The 22,855-nt window shown below is 48.1% G+C and overlaps 1 long non-coding RNA gene and 5 other non-coding genes across 7 annotated transcripts in view; 2 read left to right on the top strand and 4 right to left on the bottom strand.

The window, feature by feature from the left end:
- The window catches only part of LOC123000493 (uncharacterized), a 73,813-nt gene extending 61,573 nt beyond the window's left edge, over positions 1–12,240 (bottom strand). Inside the window, exon 1 of one of the 2 annotated variants that reach the window (XR_008956634.1) lies at positions 12,171–12,240. This is a non-coding gene — a long non-coding RNA (uncharacterized LOC123000493). Of the gene's footprint in view, positions 1–12,125 lie in introns of both variants that reach the window. The other variant, XR_006408493.3, reaches the window with a different exon arrangement.
- Positions 10,670–10,742, bottom strand: TRNAK-UUU (transfer RNA lysine (anticodon UUU)). Its single transcript has one exon. It is a non-coding gene; the product is annotated as a tRNA-Lys (tRNA).
- A 2,852-nt stretch (positions 12,241–15,092) lies between the features above and the next one.
- TRNAA-CGC (transfer RNA alanine (anticodon CGC)) lies at positions 15,093–15,164 on the bottom strand. Its single transcript has one exon. It is a non-coding gene; the product is annotated as a tRNA-Ala (tRNA).
- Positions 15,165–20,380: 5,216 nt separating this feature from the next.
- Positions 20,381–20,452, top strand: TRNAA-AGC (transfer RNA alanine (anticodon AGC)). The gene has a single exon. It is a non-coding gene; the product is annotated as a tRNA-Ala (tRNA).
- A 439-nt stretch (positions 20,453–20,891) lies between these two features.
- TRNAA-AGC (transfer RNA alanine (anticodon AGC)) lies at positions 20,892–20,963 on the bottom strand. The gene has a single exon. It is a non-coding gene; the product is annotated as a tRNA-Ala (tRNA).
- Positions 20,964–22,450: 1,487 nt separating this feature from the next.
- Positions 22,451–22,522, top strand: TRNAA-AGC (transfer RNA alanine (anticodon AGC)). The gene has a single exon. It is a non-coding gene; the product is annotated as a tRNA-Ala (tRNA).
- The last annotated feature ends 333 nt before the right edge of the window (positions 22,523–22,855 follow it).

The following is a 22,855-nucleotide window of genomic DNA, read 5'->3' as shown; positions in this document are numbered from 1 at the left end:
TCCTGATTTAGCCAGCAGATTCCCGTTCTCGCCATCAGCTGTTAGCTGCAGGATTTTGCAGATACTAGTCTTTATCAAGCTGAGGACATTCCCTTCTACTCTGAGTTTGCTGAGGGTTTCTATCATAAATGAGAGTTGGATTTTGTCCAATGTTTTCTCCATTTACTGACACGGTCATACGATTTCTCTTTAGCCCGCTGATGTGATGGATTACATCAACCGATTTTCAAATGTTGCACTACCCTCGCATACCCGCAGTAAATCCCATTTGGGCATGATGGACAATTCTTTTTTAATACATTGTTAGATTTGATTTGCTATTTTTTGAGGGTTTTTGCATTATGTTCATGAGAGATATCGGTCTCTAGTTTCCTTTATTGGGAATCTCTTTGGTTTTGGTGTTAGGATAAAGCTGGCCTCAGGAAATGATTAAGTACTCCTAATGGTTCTATCTATTGAAAGAGACTGTTGAGACTTGGTATAATTTCTTCCTTAAATGTTTGGCATATTCCCCAATGAACCCATCTGGTCTCTATGCTTTGTTTTGGAAGGTTATTGCTTATTCATTCAGTTTCTTTAACATATATATATATTTATTCAGATTTTCTGGGGTTTTTGTGAATTAATCGGTGTAATTTTTCCTTTCCCTTTTTATTGCAGAACATCTTAAAATATATGAGAACAAAAAGAATATTGTAATGAATTTCCACATATCCAGTTTTATTAATTACCAACTCGTAACCAATTTGCCTCATACAGTAGCTTTCATGCGCAATTCCGTTCCTATGAATGAGTTCCAGCATCTTTTCATACATTTTGTATACTTAAGACCCATTTCGATTTCCCTTCTGTGAACCATCTTTTCATATTCTTTGCCAAATTTTCTGCTAAATCTTTTATATTTTTCTAATTGATTTGTAGGTTCCTTTTAAATGCATAGGAGTGTAGTAATTGGTATTTTCCCAAATATGTCCCTTCTCCATTTCTGGATACATGTTCTGGACATGTTTTTCTGCTCCCTTGAAGTCAGGTGTGACCGTTTTTTTTTCCACCCCAAAGGCATGTGGCTTCTCACTTGAACTTTAAAAGGCACGTGCCTAATTCTTCAGAGCTCACTTTCATAATTCTTTCAGCGCTGTCTTTCCCTCGAAACAGCAACTGACAATATTCTCGGTAGAAGCTAAAATATGCTACCCCAAACTATGTCACTTTGGCAAAAAGATTATTTTAAGTTTAAGGCGAATGAGACTCAACAGGCGCAAAAAAGCAGCTTTCCCAGAACTTCCTTTATCTAAGTAAAAGCAAAAATTTCTGAGAAATGAGGACTGTTATGAATTCCCTCTCCTGGGGAGGTTTTATGGCCACAAAGAAATAGAAAGTTGGTACTGAGATGGCTTCTCACAGGCAAGCCTTACTCCATTGGTTTCCCCCATGTATTGACCTTCCCGCAGTTCGCTGCCCTTGGAAGTCCAAAACCCTTGTCCTTTATTTTGCCACTACTCTACAAATGTATTGTTCTTTGCTAAGATGCTTATAAGCCCAAGTTTGAGCTACTCTTACGCACGCATCATGAAGTCCTCGTAGGTGACACAGGCAGCAAGCACAAGTAAACTTCTGTTTCCTCCTGTTCATCTGGTTTTTGTCAGTTTAATTTGCAGGGCCCCAGGCAATTAATTTAAACTGGGTAATAGAAAAAGACTTCTTTCCTCCCCTACACTACTTTATAGTCCTACATCCCAGATTGAGAAGCCTGCGGAGGAAAGCCATCAGCCAACCAATGAGAGAAAAAATGTCATGGGCTAAGAATAAGCTTTTATTGTTAAGTCACTGAGATTTTGTGGCTGTTTTCTCTTACACCGTGATCAAGCCTACACTGAGTGACACGGGGAATCCTTTTGGTGATATTAATGACGGAACAGAAGGCAAGCTGAGGACAAAGCAGAAACTGACACCCTGCACCCCCCCACCATGGGATGTAGGTGACATTCCTCAGGCACCCCTGGCTGCCCTAAAGGGCAAAGAAATAGTTAACCTATAGAGACCACAATCCTGCAAGACTTGAGTCTCCTTCAGTTTACAAATGTCTTAGCAGTTTACAAGAACGAAGCATTTCTACCAATAACCTAGCTTCGGGAAGGGAATGTAGATACACTTAAATGTCCTCATAATCTGCAGCCTCCAGGAAGTTCCCAACTATCTCAATGCTAATGCCTTCCTAGAGGGAAAAACAACCTTAACTTGACAATGGCAAGGCCTCCGGTATCCTGTGTGTCTTCTTTAACATATGAAAGTACTTTCTCAACCTCCCTGTTTCCTTACCTCCCCCAACCCCACAGCAGCTCTTTCTGCCCACGGGTCCTGTTCCGGCGCTTTAATAAACCACCGTTTTGCACCAAAGACGTCTCAAGAATTCTTTCTTGGTCATCGGCTCCGGACTCCACCCCACTGAACCTCACCTATATTCCCAACCTCATCACATATGAATAGCAATTCTATTTTCCTAGCCTGAGATTTCTCTTTAACGTTGCCTGTGGAGTTTTACTCTGTCATACAGGAGGTTTGGTTTTGTTTCACTCCATGATTATTCTAATCATACATATCTATTGCATAAAGTATGGAAAGTAGAAGGGTAAATATACTAAGGGAAAATTCGCTATACTCTTACCAGTCTTTCAGAAGCTCTCTTGAAATAAAATTTGTCAATATTTTCCTTTAAATAATTCTGGATTTTTTTAAAGATTTTATTTATTCATTATATTGAGAGATAAAGAGAGAGGGCAAGCAGGGGGAGGGCCAGAGGGAGAGGGGAAATCCCAAGGAAAGTGCGGAGCCCCATCGTGGGGCTTGGTCCCAAGACCCTGAGATCATTATCTGAGCCAAAGTCAAGAGCCACCCAGGAACTCATAATCTTGAATTTTTGAATCACAATTGGAAACACCATTTGGAATTCATCCTACTTTATGTTGGGGAATATGGAATCAATTTTTTCTTTCTAGATAACTACCCAGATTTTGCTACATCAATTAAACAGCCCATCTTTACCCAGAATGGAAGATTATAACTCACTAGGCTTGTAGTTATAAATCTAGCCGAGAGAAAGTATAGATAGAGAATAGTTGAGCCTAGTTGACTAGTTAACGACAATTAGCCACTTTGATCGAACAGATATATACAGAACTCCTGAGAACAAAGTCCCTCATGATGAAAATATTGTACTAGTTACAGAGTCTAAAGCCCAACTAAAAATTTTTACTTCCTTACCTCATTTTCTTCCCCTGAAAGACACTGTGACTTGCTATCTTTTCAAATGTGCATCTGAGTTTCCTTCCTGATGTGAATTTTACCTTGTTTATAATAATTTCCTTTGCTGCAAATATGTGTATCTGAATCTCTTTTCAAATACATATTTTATATTTTTACTGTTACACATTCTGTTTTTAAAGCATATACATACGTGAATAGCTTTAAAAGTGTATTATCAACATTTTGAAGGTGATTTTTTTTGTGAACACAGGAATTTCTCTCCCCAGTGGATCACAAAGTAATCTCTGGAACATTAAGGGATTGAGAGGGTTGTGGAAAAAGGACCACAGACTTGGAAATTTAAATATGGCTTCCCGCCCACCCGCAGGTTGTGACCCACCCGCAGGTAGTGACGAGGGCAGAGAGGCCGACGGCTCTTTTGTTTCAAACCTTAACACATCCATCCTGTGAATGAATGATCTGGTTAGAAGACAGTCTTCTGTCATTCACAGAAAATACAAATAAGAAGAAAAAAGATGGTAAAAGAATATGAAATATGAAGCACTTTATCAGAAAGAATTCAGATAACTTTTTTTCCCCTAAGATTTTATCCATTTATTTGTGTGAGACAGAGAGAGCACATGCAGGGGGAGCTGCAGAGGGAGAAGGAGAAGCAGGCTCCCCGCAGAGCAAGGAGCCTGATGTGGGGCTCAATCCGGGCACCCTGGGATCACGACCTTAGCCGAAAGCAGACACCCAACCAACTGAGCCACCCAGGCGCCCCAGATGACTTTAAATAGCGGCAATTTACCAATGCCTGCCTAAGGACAAAAATGAACGAACATCTGAATACAGGTTTTGAATGTGAGTCATGGAACTGCTTTAATTTGGAGCACTTTGCACATTCTATGTATTTTCTTCTGTCTGTTCCAACGTGTTAGTTCTTAGAACTCTGCTGCCCGATAGGACAGCCTGGTACATGGAAATTCTGAGCACCACTCTGACTTGAGATGTGCCGTCAGTATAAAATACACACCAGTTTCAGACTTAGCATGAAAAAACAGAATGTTAGACAAATATCTAGGCAATATGTTTATGTGGATTACTTGTTGAAATGATAATACTTTGTATATATTGAACTAAATAAAATATGTTATTCACTTCACCTGTTTCTCCTTTTTTCAGTGTAACTGCTAGAAAATTTTAAATTGGGGGGTACCTGGGTGGCTCAGTCAGTTGGGCATCTGCCTTCAGCTCAGGTCCTGATCTCAGGGTCCTGGGACTAAGCCCTGCAGTGGGGCTCCCTGCTCGGTGGGGAGCCTGTGTCTTCCTCTCCCTCTGCTGCTCCCCCCGCTTGTGTACGTTCTCTCCTCAAATAAATAAATAAAATCTTTTTTTAAAAAATTCTATATGTGGTTGGCCTTTGTGGCTCACATTATATTGGGCAGTGCACCCCAAGAACACTACCATGCTTTTGCTCAATGTATCGTCCAAGGTGACAGAGCAAGTTATGTCTTATCACCTTTAACATTCAATTTTGCAAATCAGTGATTAATCACAGGAGCTCTGGGATGTACCATATTCTCCAGACTGCCCCCTCTTAGCACTGCTGTGGGCCTGTCTCACGTGCTGGAAGCTTTGGTTTCTGGTTTCTTTCCTTCCAGAAGACTAACTCCTTGCAGTGACTATCAAGGGACCAAAGACAAATTGTGAGTTCTAGAAAGATCTGATTTCAGGATAAGTTTTAGAGGTTTTTTCTTTTTCTTATTTTAGAATAAATACATGCTTTTCACAAAAAAAATATGGGAAAAATGAAGATAAGCAAGAAGGTTGAAATAAAAATCAGGACAGATTCCACTACCTCAAATTCAAATCTGTTAACATTTTGCTGTCTGTGATTCTGGTATTTTTCCCTGTCTGTGTTTGTTTCATTTTTCTTAATAAACTGGAAATACACTGTCATATATATTTTCAAATGTATCTAGGTAATTGTACTGTCTGTCAGCCCCCAAACCTGTGGGTTCCTTCATGCTGGGAACTGTGTCTTATTCAGCTTTGTATCTTCAATGTCTAGCATGTCATTTTTTAGTATTTGTATAATATTATTTTAATGTACTAAAATTTATCTCCCCAGCAGTAAACGAATACAAAGAGTAAGAGTATAATAAAGCAGGGGCGCCTGGGTGGCACAGCGGTTAAGCGTCTGCCTTCGGCTCAGGGCGTGATCCCGGCGTTGTGGGATCGAGCCCCACATCAGGCTCCTCCACTATCTGCCTGCTTCTTCCTCTCCCACTCCCCCTGCTTGTGTTCCCTCTCTCGCTGGCTGTCTCTATATCTGTCAAATAAATAAATAAATAAAATATTTAAAAAAAAAAAAGAGTATAATAAAGCAAAATAAAAGCAAGAGGTTTAAATGATTGGGGAAAAAAAAAAAACAGAATAGTCACTGTTCACAGACAAAAACAGCCAAGCAGAATAAACTCAAAAAAACCCTCAGTGAACAAAACAAAGAAAACAATGTGAATGACCCATATCACTGGAAAAATCTTTCAGGACCAATAGGAATCTTCTTTAAGAAGCACAACTGAATGGCTGTCTCAACTGCCCCTTGTGTTCAAGCTCTCCTGTCTCACAGTGCAAGCTAGTGTGTGTATCCTCATTACCAAGGCCACACTGCCTTCCGAGAATTAAAAACTCTCATTTGAAACACTCAGTGCTGCAAAACTTGAACAGTGAGGATTACCACCTTTTCATAATGAGCAATAAATGACTGTGATGGAGATACTGGAGTGCAGTGCCGACGCCTGGATCGCCGGCCTGAGAACAGGAGACCCGCCGTTGGGTAGAGAGTTGCCAGAGCTGGTCAGCTACGTTCTCTAACATGCAGTTCAGTGGTTGGTCTTAGGACTTCTGTGGTTTCAACTCGGGATGAACGTAAACCACATCTGTGATTTCTCTTGATGCCAAAACCACAGACGCTGCCCACACTCCTGTGCTTTGCTGCCTATACTCATCAAAGGAATAACAAATTACGGTGAGAGGTTAGTAAATATAAATTTGTAATTATTTCCCATCCAAGTTCTTAAACCCCTGAAATCTATCCATAGACTCCACTGGGGATCACTGGGCTCTGGGTTCAGAATCTTTCATTAGTTTACCCTTGTGTTATCTCATTTAACCTTCATAAAGATCTTATGCAGTGGCTACTATTATTATCCTCATTTAACTGCCCAGAAAATGAGACCAAATATTTCCTCCTAAGTCGTATGACTAGTAAATGGCAGAGCTGGGATCTGAACCCAGGATAACGGACCCCTGCATATAAGCCTTTTTTTTTTTTTTAAGATTTTATTTATTTGAGAGAGAGAGCAGAGTGAGAGAGAGCATGAGTGGGGGTGGGGAGGGGCAGAGGGAGAGGGAGAAGCAGGCTCCACACCAAGCAAGGAAACCCGCCCTGGAGCCCCTTATTTTTTATTTTAAACTAGAAGTTTATGTATATCTAGTCCCATATACTTTTAGCACTATCACTGAACTTTCTGTCTATTCCTGATTCATTTCCATTTTGGTTTAATTATTGTAGATTTATAATGTTTTATATCTACTAAGGCAAACTGTCTCTTACCATTCTGACATTTTTTTCAATATTCAAACTAATTACATCTGAATTTTCAGGAAGGATTTTTTTATTTATAGGCTAATATGGGGAGAACAGATATGTGAAAATACTAAGCATTTTGACCTAGGAACAGGATATTCTCTCCATGCGCTAAAACAGATAAGCCCCTCAGTAAGATAATGTTGCTTTTGGGGGCTCCGGGGTGGCTCCGTCAGTTAAGTGTCTGACCCTTGATTAGGCTCAGCTTAAGATTCTCTCTGCTCCTCCCCTCCTTCCCTCCCTAAAAAAAAAAAAAAAATTTCTTTATATCATTGATGTACTTTTAACTTAATTTACTATCAGTTTACATTTTTATTACAGTTACAAATATCTATTTCCCCTATATTTCCTTCTGATTATTGCCTGTTATGGTGTTTTAAAAATGTATACAAAGTATAAAAATGTATACTTCTCTCTTCAAGAAGAGGAAACTAATTTCCCTTGCCTGGAACATAGACTAGACTTAATGACTCTCTTCGAATGATTAGAATGAGGCAGAAGAATTGCACAATCTGAGGGACCAGTCATAAAAGATGGGGTAATTTCTTATGCAACAATGGTAGCTAATACACTGGTATATATTTATTTCCTGCTTAGCCTTTGTAGGAACTTTCTATAGGTTTTTAGCTGCTTGGATCTCTTGATATAGCAAATTGTATTATCAGAACATAAATGTAACATAAATGTAATTGTATTATCAGAAGAAAATGTAGTATTTTTTGATACGATGCCTTTTTCTTATGTCATTCCTGTTGCTCCTGACTTTATCCAAATTATTCTTTCCGGTAAGAATGACTATGGTTTTTAATGCATATAATTCATCACACTAAAATTTCTCTCCCCTCGCTATTTTTCTATGACGGCATGTGTAACAACAGGAATGAAGACCAACTCTGAGAAGTGAATTTTAGCTTTTGTGATAGCATTATAAAGTACTGACGATGTAGTCTCTGAAGTAAACAAAATCCTACTTCCACCTGGAGGTCGGTATTTTCTCTTGGCTACTGTTACACTCAGCTACTCCATGGACAGCCTGCGAGCGAACGACGGGTGGCTGTGTGTGTGCACGTGTGTGCAGACATCACTTACACAGAACACGTAAAGTTATGTATCTATTTTCCTCTAACTGTAAGGAAGGAGGAGACAGATTCTGAAATAGTTTCCTGCCGGGAATGGCGAGCAATCCCTGTACAGACCGATGAAGGATTGCTCCAAACTTGGCCGTGAAAGAGAGGAAAGGGCAAGAGGGTCAGGGGTCAGAGATGAAGACCCCTTGCTCTTCTTTGCTCCACCTTTCACTGGTCCTTCAGGATAATCACAAATCCTTATCATTGTTCCTCAAGCACGTGACGTGTGACAAGGGGTCTTCCTGGAACCGGGAGGATCTGTTTACGGTGAAGACACATATGCTACTTTGGGGATGGTCTACGAGTTCTCCTAAACAGAGCCTAAGGGACAATGCCTACATGTCTCGGATCACAGCGCGACTGTTTGGGTAGGAAAACCTCGGGAAGGGAACTCCCTGCGGCATTCCAAAGGCAGAGTGGTGACGTCGGCCTCCACAGTCCTAGGGCCTATGCCCTTCTCCGAAAGCTTCCCTGCCCTCAGCAGCCTCCAGGTTACGTTTTAGCCAGCCGGGCATTACGGCCGATTTCATGCTCTGCATGAACCCCAGCATTTTCCTAGATAAGTCCAATGAGAAAGTAAACTTGGAGTTAATGGCCACGAAGAAGATAAATATGATTTCTTACAATACACTTAGTTCCTGCCTAAGGTTTCTCCACCCCGACCCTCATTCTCACTGCCCCTGACTTAGGCAAGAGCACCCTGAAGACCACACTACCTTCTGTCCTCTCCCAGCTCGTTACTTGTATTCAGGCTTCTCCTAGACTTCCTTCTAATGGACTATTAGAAAGTGTTTCGTTTCTTCCCTTTAATATTGGTGTATTATAAGGGATCCCTGAGAAAACTGGATTGGACAGGCAAGTAACAGAGTTCTTCCGCTCCCCGCTATAGAAGGGAAGTGAGAGCATTCTGGCACAGGATGACCTCATGTCCTAACTGAAGAGGCCTGTATTCCTCTACTTCAGTCCCTCAGGATTACTCTGTTCCTTCTGGTACTTCCTTACTCCAAACTGCAGAAATGAAAAAAGTTGCTTGATTTAACTTCTGACAATTGACCTATGACGTCATACTGGGGATTTGCTAAAGATGGTAATGGAAAGCGGGAACATCATTAAACAAATATTTGAATGCCTTCAATGGGCCTGGACTCCCTCCAAAAAGGCACAGAAGGCTTCTGTTTCCCCTCAGGGCACAGATGGGTTAGACACACGTTCCATGTTCCAGGGTTTTCTTTTTCAAGATTTTATTTATTTTAGAGAGAGACAGCAAGAGCAGAAGGGGCAGGAGAAAATGGAGAGAGAGACTCTCAAGCAGACTCCACGCTGAGCCCAACATGGGGCTCGATCCCAGGACCCTGAGATCCTGACCTGAGCTGAAACCAAGAGCTGGATGCTTAACCGGCTGTGCCACCCAGACACCCCACACTCGGGTGTTTTCTCAATAGAGTATATTGGTCATGGGTGTGTTCTGTCTTCTCATTAAAATGAGTTCCTCAGTTTCTCAAAAAATTCTGTAACTTGAAGAGTGAATCCCGCACCCTTCCATTGAACACTTGGTAACACTGGCAAAGAAAGATTGGACGCCGCCACAGAAATCCAGGGAGAATTCTGGACGTATAGCTGGAAGTAAATGGGAAAGACCCATCCGTGTCAGGGATGTGCAACAGCCCCCTGGGGGACAGCCCGCTGCAACCGCGGGAGAGTGATGATTTACCAAACACGGGGCATGACCTCCTTGCGCTTTGCACCAGGGCACAGAACCAAGTCAGAACAGCCATGTCCCCAGCTCACACGTGTCTCCTCCTCAGAGTCCAGCAGCCTGATGAGACAACTGGGAGACGAGCTCTGCACACAAGAAGTTCACAATCCACTGCAGGGGGTTTCTGGGGACATGAACAGGGGTCTCTTACCAGCAGAAGGCAAAGAGGAGATAGCAAAAACCGCGCCTCAATTTCTAAGCACTTCCTGGGATTTCTAAGGAAGTTCCAGAAGCATTATGCCATCTAGAGTGAATCCAGAGCCCAAGATCACTCTAGCTTACTATGTGATTTTCCATGAACACCATTAATGCGTTCCCAATCTTCCAATCACCATGAACACTTCTCAATTCTCACTCTATGTACTGTCCCTCTCCCCTGTAGCTAGCTACATAATTAATAATAATTTTTAGGGGCGCCTGGGTGGCTCAGTCGTTAAGCATCTGCCTTCAGCTTAGGGCCTGATCCTGGAGTTCTGGGATTGAGCCCCACATCAGGCTCCTCCACCGGGAGCCTGCTTCTTCCTCTCCCACTCCCCCTGCCTGTGTTCCCTCTCTCGCTTCCTCTCTCTGTCAAATAAATAAATAAAATCTTTAAAATAATAATAATAATTTTTAAAGAAAATCTTAGAATGAGAGATTCCTACAGAATAACAGTCTCAAGGATCGCTGTGTTTGTCAAGTATCTTCACAAGGCTGCACCTTAAATGTGTAGGTATCTTAAATTAATCAGGTTCAAATCCAAGTTCCCAGAACCACCTTCCAACAAGGTGGAGAACATTCTTTTCATACAGCTTGGGAAAAGGCACCTCCCCCTACACAAGCCAAGACAGAGCACGTGCTCCCCGTGCCAAAGTCAGAATACACGGGGGAGAAAAATAATGAACTTGACGCCCGAACAGGGACTTGAACCCTGGACCCTCAGATTAAAAGTCTGATGCTCTACCAACTGAGCTATCCGGGCTCATGGGCTCCCTCTTCTCTCACAGCCTAGTGAAGGGAAGTGTGTTAGGCTGTTGTTGACTTCCATCTTTCTGGGCAACATGTTGAAAGCGATCATTTCCACAGGCAACTCACACACTCCAACAAAGCAGCCGGCGACCCGCGCCCACCTCACTAAGTGCTCTCTGCACAGCCTGACTCCGGCCTGGAACCATCGGGCTTCCCTCAAAACCCAAGCACAGGGCGCGCTCCCAAGGGCTCAGGTTTGGAAAGAGGCTCCCAGCCGCTCTGAAATCCCACCGTTTGTGCAAAAATGAGTAGGATCTTCTCGTGGGACAAAAGTTTTCATCTCACCTCCCTTAAAATACACGGGACTCCAGTGTTTCCTTGTACCTAGAGGATGCAGAGAAAGGCCTAGAGCTGGACGCGTGCTTCCTACCCATCTACCCAAATGCTCTTCGTGTCTGAAGATCCACATTCAGGCCCTCTTCTCCCTGCTTTGCTAACCGTGTCGCAGCAGGCAGGCACCGAGGCTCTAACAGGATGCCCGGAGGCCAGCAAGGGGAGGCCACGGCCGGCTGTGGGGAAGGTCAGTGGCCTGTCCTGGCCGCATCCACGAGCAGCCGGATCCCACCAGACAGGCCCAAGATGGCGGCGCCCCGACAGGAAACCCCTGAGCGAGTGAGGAGGAAAAGCGGGAAACCCTGCTTCCGACCCCACATAACAAATACTCCGCCCCCTAGTCCACAGCTGCCAGTAAAGGATAGGAACCCAGCCCCCAGGACGCATCTCTGCGTCTCTCCCTCACGTCTCGAGAGTGGACTTTTGCTTTAATAAACTTTCCCGCTCGTGTCCCTCAGTCCCCGTGCTGCGCGCTGTCCTTGAATTCCTTCTCCTGAGGCCCAGAACTTTCCCCGACATCTTCGGGTCGGGCTGCGTGGAGGCCCCAGGGCCGGGTCTCCCCAATTCCCCCCGCGGCCTCCTCCCTCGCCCCAACCACCCACGCCTCAGCCCCTCTCCCTCCCTCCGCCGCCTCCTCCTTCCCAATTACGCGGTCCAAGCTACCGGGTTCTGGGCTCCCAGCTCTCGAGGTCTGGGCTTCCCGGGCCTGCCAGACGTTCAAGCTGGGGAGCTTCTCACTAGTATAAAGTTCTGTGCGCCACGCGTGACGACGACACAGGCAGGCCGAAGGCTGAGAGCCCGCGCTCCCGGGGCCCGGGGTCTGGCCGGAGCCGCGCTCAGGGCGCACGGGGCACCAGGCCGCACGGGGCACCAGGCCGCGGACAGTACCGGGCGCACGGCGCCCTCGCGCGTTCCTCACTCCGGGACGTTCCCTCCGAAAGCCGTCCTGGCTCCGACGAGAGCGTTCTCCCTCCTCCGTCCCACTCCCCCCGCCCGAACTGACCCTCCGCGGGGCGTCGCGCGGCGGCCCCGGGTTGGCGGCACTCACCGTCGCGCCGTCCGCCCCGCCGGGTCCGGTGACTTGTCACGGCGCCGCCTCCTCCCGGAAAAGCCGGAACCCCGCCCCGGCCGCGCGCCGCCGGCCTCGTCTTTGGATCCCTCCGCGGACCCGCAGGAGGCTTTGGAGGCAGAGCCGGAGGAAGTGGGCGGAGAGGAGGCGCTTGAAGCCCGGAGTAAACGTCCGCGTCCTGAGACTTCCCGGTTCGAGTGGAAATGCTTCCCGGGAATTAGCCGAGGAACGGGAGCTCGGAGCCCCGAGAGGACCAGGGAGATCCGTGAAGCACGAACGACGAATCCCGGGGCCCAAAATCAGTCTCAGCCCAGCCTTGTGTCTGTTCTGCAGAAATAACACCAGCGATTCCTCACTGGCCCGTTCCAGCGGGTCTCGCCGCGCGCTCGTGGGACCCGCCCCCGCAACATCACGATACCGCCCTCTCGGATAAGCGCGTGGAAACCCAGGCCCCGGGCGCGAGCTCTCTGCAGAATCCCGCTCACGGACGACCGTGCTGGAAGGACCTTGTCACCGTCCTCCTGAGGACGCGTCGTCGACGTTCCAAATTCACTGTGTGCGAGGACCGCCAGAGCGGGGACTGGGGCGGACTCCTCCCCCTTTCCTTCAGTAGCTGACGATTTTCTGTCTTCTCTTTCCGTCTAGACTAGATTTCCAGAGACAGCATTTCAGTGTCTGTGCGCGCGCGCGCGTGTGTTTCCCTTCGTGCCGCCTCCTCTGCATCTTCCGGCAGGTCTCTGGTAGTCGGGAGCCGCGGAGCTGCAGGGACCCGCGGTGACGGTGTCGGAAACCCATGCTACCAACAGGGACAGATCTGGAGGTCCAAGCTGAAGGCCATTTGACCCCTGCGGCCATGTGGGAGCCAAAGGGGAGGTTTGGATGCCCTGGGTAGTAGCTGTTTCCTGGAAGGGTGCCCAGCATATGGATTCCCTTGGAGACTACGGTGGCCAGACTCCCAGTGCTCGATGGAGACGTTCTGTCTTTCATGGTTCTGCCCCACTGCCCTACTGAGGCCATAGAGAGGCTTCACATTTAATCCAGTGAGAGTAGGAAGAGGAAGAAGAGTTCTCTGCCAAGAGTCACCAGAAGGAAAATTCAAGAGAACAGCCAATTCACCCAAAAAGGAATTTAAAAGCAGTGTTTACTTGGCATCTGCCCTGAAATAGCCACTGCTTTCTAACAGTGGTTCTTAGCGGGCGAGTCTAGAAGCACCTTGGACAGGTGTGCTTCAGGTGGTGATAGCGCCCGCGGCATAAACAGGGCATCCTGAGTTCCCGTCTGGAGTCCTGTCTCCAGAAAACAACTCATTTTGAGGGGTGCCTGGGTGGCTCAGTGGGTGAAGCTTCTGCCTTCAGCTCATGTCATGATCCGGGGCTCCCTGCTCCCTCTCCCTCAGCCTCTCCCCCTGCTTGTGCTCTGTCTCTCTCTCTCACATGAATAAATAAAATCTTTTTTAAAAAGGACTCATTTTGATATATCCACACAGGAGAGAATCATGTTTAGAAACAAAGTAGTTCTATAATTTTACTGGCTCCCCCTTTATAGGACAGTGTTTGTTTTAGGAAACACAAGACACACACATCTATCTATCCTTACCCTTCCTCCTAGCCCCACAACCACACACACACACACACACACACACACCGTCCCTTTGGGCTGCATCTCTCTCTGGGATCTTTGGTGTGGTGTTAACTCATGTATTCCACTTTACGACTTTCCTTAAAATTCTAAAAACGAGTGTTAAAAATGATTACAGAAGACAATTGAGGTGATGCAAACTTTATTTAACACTTGAAGTGGCCAGTCTCAGAGAACTGCAAAATGGGGTAGAAGGCAGGATACTTTTATAGGAGAAAGAATGAAGAACAAGGAAGTGACAAATAGAAAATTTCTGGTTGGCTGGGGCCACCTCAACCTTGTTTGGGGCCAGAAGGCCCAGAGTTGGCCTGGTGTTTGGGGAATCACCAGATACTGGCCCAGCAGGTCATTCACAGGGATGTGGCAGTTACCTTAATTTCGGTTTGCTGACGTGGCACCCCCCACCCCCGCAGAAGCTGCTCGGTCTTGGGCCTGGAAAGTATTTCAACACGAGAAACTAGAATCCAGGGCGCGGAGGTAAGACGTGTGGAAGGGAAAGAACTGCATTCATTGCTCGCCAATGACACCCTTGCGGTTTTAGTCCAGCCACGTGTGTGTACAGATTTGGGTGTTTTCCACCACGTGGCATGTGGAAATCTCCAGAGAGACTCGATTTACCTTCTACAAGAACAACCGCTCTGCCAAAATCTGGCGTTGAGCAAAATGCCTGTAATACCTTCCGCCTAATTTCCCAAATCGAGCTTTTCCTGGGGGCTGAGAGCCCCCAGCCTCGACGCTTCCAACTGCCTTTTCAACGTTCGCGTTGGCAGCGTCCACGGTCCCGAAGCGCCGATGTTTGGGGTCGCCCGGCGTTTTCCCAGTCGCTCCCCAAAAAGGTTTGGGATCCGCCCCTGCGCCCCAGCTGCGCGCGCGGTGATCGGCGGTCGTTGCGCGCGCGAGGCGAGCGGAGGGGACACCGACCGCCGAGGCCTGGGGGGCAGCTGTCCTCCTCCTGTCGGACCACCCGGATCTGACGAGCACAGCGGACCGCTTAGAGAACTGACACACAGAGAGCGTGTAGATTCGTTTCCTTTCAGTCTGTCCTGTTTCCGTCCTGCGCTTTCTGGAGCGACCCAATAAAACCCACTTAGAATGCGCGGCTTCCTGCTTCCGAAGGAGGAGATTCCGACGGACTTTGGCTCCTTCTTTTGCGCCTCCTCCGTCTGTCTTCCTTTTGCAACTGCGGGTGCCGGGAGGTGTAAGCCCCAGGGGGAGAAGTAAAAGCAATCCAGTAGGTTTCCTAATCCTGGAGAAAACGAAGAGTGGAGGTGCCGGGGATTGAACCCGGGGCCTCGTACATGCGAAGCACGCGCTCTACCACTGAGCTACACCCCCTCGCTTCTCTCCGTTTCTTCTGCTTTGTAGAATATTACTTCTATTTTCCCATTTTTTAAATACAGGAATTGGCCAACAGAACGTCTATTGGGCTAAATGTCACTATCTTTGAAATTATTAAACTGGGTAGCATTTACAGGCTTCACTGGGTAACTAGACTGTACTCCGAATAGCGCCTTTTCTCGCTCTAAGACCTCCCCCCTCAGGTAACCTGCTCCAGGGTCCGCTCACCAGCCGTGTTGGGGGAAAGCTACTTGCCTCCACCAGGAAAGTTCCAAGAACGTCTCCTACAAAGACCGCAGGGGGAACGGTTCAGATCGACGCCCCTGCGGGTCCCAGGCAGCCCTCCCGGCCTCAGGGGCACCGGCCATTGAACTTGGCACCTGCTGGCCTCGCGGCGCCCGCTCAGCGCCGGTCCTCAGTCAGGCTCCACTCTCCCTCTCTGTCCCTCTCTTGACGGTTATGTCCACAAAGGGTTTTACAAACAACAGCAACTTCAAAAGTCTCTCCACTTTAAATGAAGCGACTTTTTCCCCCGCGGACTGGAGGAATGAACAGGCGCGAGGACAGTCGTAGGGCAGTGGAGCAAAGTTGGGGGACCCGGCGAACTGCCTTGGCTCTGAAACCCGCTGACACAGCGAGCAAGTCTGCTCTAGATACGGATATTTGAAAGAATAAAGTCAAAGGGCCCTGGAAACTTTCAAGTGGTGCCGTGGGTGGGTTGGAAAATTCGGGGAGTCCTGGACTCTCAAAGCAAGTAGGGTTGCTTGTCTGGGAAAGACAGAGGAAAAGCCATTTGCTGTGGAATGCTCGCTTTCTGCCTTGTCTGCGCCGCCAGACGTCTACTCACTGCCTCAAAACCTAAGGCTCTTCATCCAAGGGCTTCATGTAATATTGACGAATGTATTTCTTGCAGATTTTCATTTAAAGACTTAAAAACGGGAAGTGTTTGCTAGGGAAGGTGAGGAAAATGGAAGGCTCCCAGTTCTGATTCTCCTCTCTGAGTCCTCTGGAAGATTTACCGGAGACAATGAACCCAGACGGACGTTTGCCATCAGGTGACATGCTGTGGGAAGAAGAATCCGTTGATGTCACCTGTGGGCCTTCCAAACTGGGGATCCGGGACTTGGAGGCCTTTAGTCTACGGCTTTCCTGACTTACTTCCACCACACCTCTGACTCCATGGACACCAACAGTTTTCCCAACTTTCTGTTCAGAAAGCACTGCAGTCTTGGAGAGAGGTCTTGCCCTTGCTCCCGCCCTCGGAAGTTGGGATCAATACCCCACCATATTTGGTGATTGATCTGGCCTACTGATCTCTCTCTCTCTCTCTCTCTCTCTCTCTCTGTGGTGTGTGTGTGTTTATATGTAAGGAAAATCAGGGAAGAGAAAAGTCAGTGGGTAGGTTTTCTGTTCCTCAGCCTTCACACAGGTTCAATTGAGAATACAAAAGAAAATTTAACAAACATTGCACAAGGGCCTGTTTTTCTTTGCTTTGCTCTTTCTTTGCTTTTTTTATTTAAGATTTTATTTTTAAATAATCTGTACACCCCACATGGGGCTCAAACCCACAACTCCACGATCAAGAGCTGCACGGTCCACCAATCGAGCCAGCCAGCCGCCCCTGCTCTTTCTCCCTCTCTCCTGCTCCTTGGTGAGCTGTGAAACCCACGGAAGGAGCAGAAGCTTATTCGTGCGGCCATAGCTCGCTGACTCCTCTCCCTCCCAGAGATCCTAAGTGAGCACGATCTTTCCTTCTCTTTCACTCCTTCTTGTCTTCCTTGCTCTGATGCTACTTGGATGCGTACAGCTTTGAACGGGAAAGAGAAGGACCGTATTGAAGGAACCCAGGAGTAAACCGGACTCTCCTGCACGTGGAGTCTCTGTCCTCCCACAGAGCTGCACTCCCGGATAGACCCCAGACTACGGTAAACCCCTACGACGGATGATTGCCCTGATCTCTGCACTATTACAGGATCGGACAGTTGGTAGAAGAAGGCTTACTGTATTTAACTTCCTTATTTCACAAAATCCTAGGCCGAAACTTTTTTTTTAACCTATGTCATGAGAAGGATATCTGAATGCTAGACCAAAGTCTGCCACTAAGCGCCCCCAGCCTAGCCCACGCCAAGGTCTGCTCACCACCAAAAGTCTACCTCGGAGTTCTAATTCTGCTCCAGGGAGAATCCCAGCTGGAATATTCACTTCTGTCTCCAGTTTCCTTTTCTTTCAACTTCTGTTGTGACTACAAGGCAAGAAAGACCCTGTTAAAACTAAATACAAGACAGAGATCAGACTGGAAAGTTGCCGGGGCAGACAAAATGATTCAAGCCACATAAGCCGAACTAAATCTAGCTTACCTCATGAACAGAAGTGAAACCTAGGTTATTTCTTGTAAACGCCTCCGATAATGCTAAAGCTGTTGTAAAGCAATCACTTCTAAGCAATCCCCTGCCATCTGGAACCCCCACTGCAACAACCAATCACTATAATAATTAAACAGCTTCCTTATGTTCACATTGTAAAGCATCCTGTGATGTCATGCCCTGGGCTTCATACCAGCTTTAAATCTGAAAGCTCCCCAGTTCACGAGCTGTTATTATATGCACAGTAAACTCTTACTAAGTACTATTTTATTGATTTGGTGGTTTTTATTGTGCTAGTCTGATTTTTGATAAGCCATGATAGTGCAGGTATGTAGAAGGTTAGCAGAGTGTTACCTCCAGGAAATCAGGTCCGGGTGGGAGAAAAGGCAGGAGTGGACCAAAGTAAAAATGTTGGTGAGAAATGAAGCAGAGTAAGATGGGTGACATGAGGGTTGATCTAAAAATTTAGGCTAACATGGGGCAGATTCGACAGACGAGGAATAAATTTCTCACAAAACTTGGTCATAAATGAAGAACAGTGTGCTTTACCCGTCTCGCTCTAGTAATCCCTGGTGTAGACCCAGTTAGTGAATGCTTCTGCTCTGGGCTCAGGAGACCCCTTACAAAGAAGAGGGAAGAAAAAATGAAGGAAAAGCTACAGTTTATTATAGAGCCTTCTTTGGACAGAATTCTCCCCTAAATAAAGAAAGCACAAAGAGGCAATATGGGAGCTGGGACATGAGGTTTTGTAAAGCCTTTGCAAAAATCTAAGACCTTGGAAAACCTCCACAGGCTTAGAGAAGTCCTCAACTTCATCACGTAAGACACAAAGAGTAGCCCTGAGTTTGGCCACTATTTTGTGTGGCAGTCAACTCCCACAGAACTTGGCTGTTGCTGTTGTTGTTGTTTTAAGATTTATTTATTTATTTTCAGAGAGAGAAAGTGCTCAAGGGTGGGGGAGGAGCAGAGAGAGACTCTCTAGCAGACTCCCTACTGAGTTCAGAGCCCCACACGGGGCTCAGGGCAAGGCTCCAAGTGGGGCTTGATCCCCTGACCCTGAGATCATGACCTGAGCCCAAACCAAGAGTTGGTCATTCATCTGCCTGAGCCCCCCGGGCGCCTCCCACAGGAACTTTGGAGCAGGCTCTAAGACACCCTCAAGGAGAAGCAGTCAATACTTTCTGTGAGTTTAAAGCCTCCCAGGCGCTTCTGTTAACCAACCAGTCTGGGAACCGCTAGCCTGAAAAATCAAGCACCAGAGATTGGACTGGATTGATTTATTGCCAAAATTTCATCCAAAAGGAGATGTATCTACAGATGGTCCCCTCTATTTTTCTCCCCATCTTCTGATCACACACATACACACACACACACACACACACACACTGGACAAGGTTCCCTTTCTCCTAGAGAAATAGAAGGCGCTGAAGACGCGTGTCCCACTGGAAGGTCTGACTTGTCTAGTCCCAAGCTGTTATGGCTTTGACAGGGCCTGGCTGCCCTTTCTGTGCTGGGTGCACAAGGTGGACATGCCTGGGCTGGTCTGGGGTCCCTCGGTGAAGGAGCCTCCGTTGCAGGCAGCTCCCGGAAGACCCACAGGAAGCCAGCCTCCCCGAAACCCTGTGTGTAGTACGTTGGGAGCCATGTTGAGTACTTGATTCAGGCTTGAACATCTCAGGTACACATGCGAGTGAAATCAGTGTGGAGACCTGGAATAAAGAGAAAGCACGAGGCAAAAACTCACTTGCTTAGATTTCTGTGCTTTCTTTGCCTTGGAAGCAGCATAGCTCAGCCGGTGATGGTTTAGTCTTTTAATGTGAGATTTCAGAATTTAAGGCCCGGGTTAAGGTCAGTCTTTCCTTTCACCTGCATATTTCTGATTCTTAGAGGCTAACGGAAGCCTGGCTTTCTCCTATAGTGTGCACCTCCTTTCATACATCTTCCTATTTTCTCAACTGGCTTCTTAAGTCAAGACTCTGAGGGAGCAGAGCCAGAGTTGCAATAGAATAAGAAAACCATGGGTCAAATGTAGGCGACTCCGCACTGTTTGTATTCTGTCCTCCCACTGAAGGCAGGAAGACAATTTTAGAGACTCTTACAAGCTGTAGATGGGGGAACAAAAGGGTGAATTTAGGCATGAAAATGGAAAGACACATTTGGGAGTACAAGAAAAATGTAGACTGAGTGTAGACTGACCCAGGACTTGGAGCCATGTTTGAATTTGGGGGGCGAGGGTTTCTTTGCAGATGTAATCAAGTCCAGATGAGGCCTTGAGGGTGGGTCCTAATCCAATATGATTGGTGTCCTTGTGGGAAGAGGGAATTTGAACAGACACACGCAGGGAGGCGGCGTGTGACCACAGAGACGGGGTTTGGAGTGGTGCAGCCGCCAATCCAGGAGGCGGGGAGAGGAGGGCCGGCTGCGCCTACAATCCTTGCGTCTGCCCCTGGCCGGCCTTTACAGCTCTCCCCTCCACCCCCATTCCCTACTCCCGTCCCATCAACAGGCTCCGCGGCTGGCTGAGCCTTTTCATCTGGCGGAAGGAGTCAATCTTCACAGCCGAGAGTTCCGTCTCCCGAGCAGGGCTCCCTGTGCGCGGTTAGTGTCGTTCTTAGGACTTTAATCACAGTACGTGCGATTATTAAAAGCTCCCCCCGGGAAACGTCCTTGAAGGCTACACCTGCGCCTCTGTAAGCCCATTGCACAGGAACGCAACGTCTCAGCGCTGGAGGGTGTCCGAACCAGCGGGGTCGCGCGGAGCGGGCCCTGACCCGTTCGCTTCTGCCTGGCGCACCTGCAGACCGCAGTGGTAGCCAGTGTGCTGGAGACGCAGGGTCCCCGCGCAGGGGTGGGGGTGTAGCTCAGCGGTAGAGCGCGTGCTTAGCATGCACGAGGCCCTGGGTTCGATCCCCAGCACCTCCACGAGGCGGCCCCCGCCCGGGCCGTGGCTTTTACAGGAGCTCGGAGGCCGCGACTTCTTTCCACCTGCTCCCGAAGGGCCACGTTCTCTTCACTCTGCCAAGTCCTTTTACTGCGGTGTGGACGCAGCGAGGTTGGAGGAACCGAGGCCCTCGGAATTGCAACGGATTCGTATTAAATAATCACGAAAAGGAAGGAACAAGAGCAAGGAAAAGACAAAAAAGACGAAGAAGCGGTCGGACAAAACCCCTAGGCTTCCGTTTTCTCGCGCTGTGCTCGTGTCAGTAGAGAAGATCTGAGCTCGCCCTTTGATTTTCCGGTGCCCGCTCTTCCCCATCCGCTCACACGTGCCTGGCACGGACGGGCGTTCAGATCGGTGTCCCGGAGCGGCCAGGTCGCCAGGAGTCGAAGCCACGGCATTCACGCAAAAGCAGGGCCCGCGTGGAGGTGCTGGGGATCGAACCCAGGGCCTCGCGCATGCTAAGCGCGCGCTCTACCGCTGAGCTACACCCCCTCCCACAGGCCTGCGCTCTCCGCCGTACTGGTTGGCACCACGGCTGCAGGTGCGCCAGAGCGAGGCGAGGGGGCAGGGTCCGCCCGGTGCACAGGGGCGGTTTGGGAAACCCTCCGAACCGCAGAGCCGCCGAACGCAAGGAGGCTCTGCTAGCTGCCGGGCGCCCGGGGCACTGCTCGCGGCCCACTTCCCGCCCACCGCCAAGGAGAGTCTCCGGACGGAATACTCTCCCGGTCCCTCAACCTCCTTCCCCCCTGTCTGCAGCGCTCTCCGAAATGCGCACGAGGTGGTGCAGGGCACGCAGAGACCCGCAAGTGTAGAGGATCGAGTGCAAGGGTGGGGGAGGGGAGGGGAGGAAGGAAGGAAAAGAAAACCCAGCACCACAGAGGTGCTCAGGAAATTCAGGTCCGCGCGAGGCGGTAAGACTGCAGTGCAACTACCTCACAATACTGGTGTGAAATGAGCAGCAGAGCGTGTCAGTCACTACTTTCCTAAATGGCTGCGCCCACATCTTTGGAGAGGGGCGTCCTCATGCTGTCCCGGGGCTGCTTCTCTGGTCTGAGAGCCCCAACGACGGGAGACAGGAAAGGGGATTAGGAAACACGCTCCTGTGGACATTGCACCTCTTTCAGAAAAAAATGTTTCCGGGGAACCTGAAGGAAGCGAAAGAAACGAACTCGTTCTTCATTCGTTCCTAGCACAACACACTAAAAATCAGTCCTTTCCAACCATAATGACGCATGCACACCGTTGCAAAGAAAACCTCTTCTCCCTCATCAGTCCAGGACTCAGGCATTCTTCTTTTACCCATTAGAATCCATTTATTTATTTTTGTTTAAGTGGGCTGCACTCCCAGCCCTCGGGCTCGAATTCGCTGCACTGGGATCAAGGTCGGGATGCTTAACCAGCTGAGCCATCCGGATGCCCCTGCTTTTTGTTCATTTTAATGGTCAATGCTTCCAAGATTTGTGTAGCAGACCCTGTGTGCGTCTAAACCATCATCTGTTGAGCACTTTCTTACACTCTGGCAAGGCGATGGTCCAGGCTCCTCTTGTGATTTCCCTGCCGCAACCCTCGGGTGACAGCAAATTCTTCCTGCCGCCTTGGTTCCTGCCTCTGGGGATCTGTATTAGGAAATTAGGATAGGAGACCAGCTTTCCTCAAAGTCCCCAGGGTGTCACTGTTTCCATGCAGCGGACAGAGCCAGGACGGGGCTCTTCCCTGCCGTCTTCTCTTAAGGCTGTGTGTGGCCCCAGCTTTCGGGTGGGCTGACCAGCCTGAACGGATCTGGGAAAGGTGCCCGTCTGCCGCGCATCACTGCCTTCATCTTTACGCAGCGGGAAAGAGATGCAATCTAGGAGGTTCAGAAACAAGGGAGCTGTATAGAAGGAGTCTTTCGTTAGCATTCTCAGGTCCTCAGGACTGGGGGTAGGTACAGGGCTGTGATTAACATGCTTCTGAAAGAAGAAAAAAACGAGCAGGGCATCGGGGGTGTAGCTCAGTGGTAGAGCGCGTGCTTAGCATGCACGAGGCCCCGGGTTCAATCCCCGGCACCTCCACATCCCAAGTTCCTCCTGTACCCCTTGTGCAGGGAATATTTGAATGAAAAAAAATCCAGGTTTCTGTCTGCAGTGCTCCGAACTGCCTAGTCATTTTGGAATACAAGGTGATGATTAATGCTCGTTTACTCAAAGGTGGCTCTAAAGTCTTACACTGCACAAAAACTGAGGTGTGGGGAAAATCTGAGTTCGGAGAAGGAACCTCTCCTGCAAGGGCAGCTCCTAAGACAGTTAAACCATACCCAGGTCGGCATCCATGCGCCCCAAACTAGCATCCGGAACCAGGTCAAGAGGGTTTTTCCTGGATGAGGGAAAACTTAAAATTAAAGTCGT

The sequence above is a fragment of the Ursus arctos genome, unplaced genomic scaffold (genome assembly GCF_023065955.2).
Source record: "Ursus arctos isolate Adak ecotype North America unplaced genomic scaffold, UrsArc2.0 scaffold_31, whole genome shotgun sequence".
NCBI classification, from domain to species: Eukaryota; Metazoa; Chordata; class Mammalia; order Carnivora; family Ursidae; genus Ursus; species Ursus arctos.
Note: the sequence above shows the minus strand (reverse complement) of the source record. Positions and strands in the feature narration are given on the sequence as shown.